Here is a 2,808-nt window from a genome sequence, read left to right as displayed (position 1 = left end):
CAATATCAACATAAACCATTTTTTAACGAACACTGTGGTTCAGACACAAGATGTGATTTCAAAAGTATCTTCAACATCATCACTTGAAACAAAAGAAAATCTTTCAGCTACAATAAAGATGTTAACTAAAAAAAATGTCGATTCAACTGAACTATATTTGGACGACCAAATTATAGAATTGTTTTCTTCAATTTTTCGGGTTTTATTTCCAAATGCTTACATTACTAATCCTTATTATTATGTTATTCTTATTCAATGTTGTTCTGAAATGAAAAACTTTCCTTCTTGGATTAACAATTGGGAAATATTCAAATATGAAATTGTTATAATTCCAATGTTTATCTCCGGAAATGAAAATATTACTTTCAAAACATTATCAGACACGTTTACTGATACTTGTGTAATTGATGATAATAATTTTCAAAACGAAAAAATATTATCACATATTGAAATAGATTCTAAAAACAACAATATTGGCCATTGGTAATTGGGTTTGTTATTGAGAAAAGAATCAACATATTATGCAACAGTGTTGGATAGTTTATATGCGACTACATGTAGTGATTCATTGTGCGACTCTCTTAACGTTTTGTTTAAAAAAATAAATGATACAAATGGATCTTCTTTAATATGTAAAGTCAACGAAAAAAATAATGTTCCAACTCAACATGATACTACATCATGTGGATTGTATGTAATTTGGAATATGTATTGTTTGTTGTTGTCAAATCCTAAATCTATTAATTATTTCATTCCTTTGGATTTACCCCATTCGTTTAGAAACGGTGTAGAGGAGTTTGTGGAAACAATTTTCGAAACGAGGGGAAATGACAATAGCGTAGAACTATGTTTACAAATTTTTAACGATTTTGTCAAAAAAATTTATGAATCTAATGAATTGTTTGAATAAACAAAATTATTTTTATGAATTATTTGATTTGATTTATAATTTACGTTATCTTGTATATTTTCCTTGTAAGACATATATTATAACATGTTTATATATTATTAATTAGACAAATTATTTGTAATTTATTAATAAAAATATTAATAAGTATCAAATAAAAATGATATTTTAGTTTTAGTTTTAAAATTATAAACTATTAAAAAATCTTTGTACAGAAAATAATATTATTAATATGCTATATTATAATGATACAAATAATACACAATTTTTTTCTTTGCTTTTTTGTTTAATTATTAAATTTCTATATTCAGATGATGAAAAATGAACATTTTATATATAGATGATGATTTTTTCTAATAGATTATTTACCATTTAATATACAATATCAAGTTTTTTCACGTTTTTTTTCTTAACAAAAAAGGTTTAATGAAAAATAGCGATGGTTTTTCATTGTTGTGTTAATTGTAACTAAATAGTTACGGAGGCGTATCCAAAGTTTCCGCAAGATAAACGGATACGCTTTTCCAACAATCAATTCAAATTCCCCATTCACACAACTCAATTGCTGATTTTATATGTGCTCAAAAAAAAATTTATTTGAACTATATAATTTAGTAAAGTTATTAAACTTTTTATTAAAAGTTTACGAGTATCATTTTTATTCAATAGAAAAACGAGAAATTTATTGAAAAAATAAAATATTATTTTGCAAATAAATTGTTTTTTATATTTGGAGCAAAATATGTTTTATTTTTATATGTTAAAATTATATTTTCTAAAATTTTCATTTTTAATAATAATTGTTCTATATTTATTTCTTGAGTAAAAAAGCCAAAATAATCAACATAAATAGATTCACCGTGATCGCCTTTAGAATTATTTGGTGTACCTTTTTTTCACTTTTTTCATTAGTCATTTCCAATGTAATTAACGGGAAATACATCCTTCTTACAATTATTTGGTTTCTGATAATTATTTGGTCAACTGTAATTAGAGGTTCACGGTTTTTCAACTGAATAATTTAACCCGTTTTATAGGTAAAATACTTACTGTTAGAAACAAGAAGAAAATTATTTTTTTTACAAAAAATAAAAAACTTCGATTTATTTATACTTTATATTTCATATAAAAAAAATAAAAGTTATTACAATAAATATGTATTTGCTTCTTTATTTTGATTAACAAGAAAAGTCAACGTGTGCACCTAAAAACTAAAATGCATTTCAAACAAAACATACAATAAAACATAATTTTTATCAAAAAAATTAGAAACGTATTTTAAATTTGTTTTTTATTCAAATGTCAATTGTTTCAAATTAAAAGCAATATTATTCATTAATTCACACGTCATTGTTTATGAAATTTAAAAATAATTGTTGCGTTTGAGTGAATGAAACATATATAATTATTCAAAAACTAAATTTAGTAAACATAATATGACTTTTATTTTATAATGTAACAAGTAATAAGTAAATCACAAAAACACCAAACATTTGAATTGGTTTTAAGTATTTTAAACTATTTTTTATTCAATTGATTACATAGAGTAAAAAGAGTAATTAAATTATATTTTTTATGAATAAAGTCGTGCATATTTTTATAATATATTTTATGTATTTTATTTTTGTTTTTATAAACAACGTTTTGAACACTTAATATGTATTAATAATTGTGATACAAATAAAAATTAATACATCACTTTTAACTAAAATTGAATTTATCATTCAATTATTTTGAAATTCTACCCAAAAGTTAATGAGTCTGAAATAATAACATAAATGTTTTTTATTCTATTGTTTTCAATGAGAAAAAAATTATTTGTTCAATGATATAATAATTATAATGTATTAACAATAATCATTCATCAAACTTAACTAAAGTATTTTCCCAAATATTATATT

This window comes from Entamoeba invadens, assembly GCF_000330505.1.
Source record: "Entamoeba invadens IP1 unplaced genomic scaffold scaff_1105074726079, whole genome shotgun sequence".
Taxonomy (NCBI): Eukaryota; Evosea; order Mastigamoebida; family Endamoebidae; genus Entamoeba; species Entamoeba invadens.
This window is presented reverse-complemented; position numbering follows the sequence as displayed.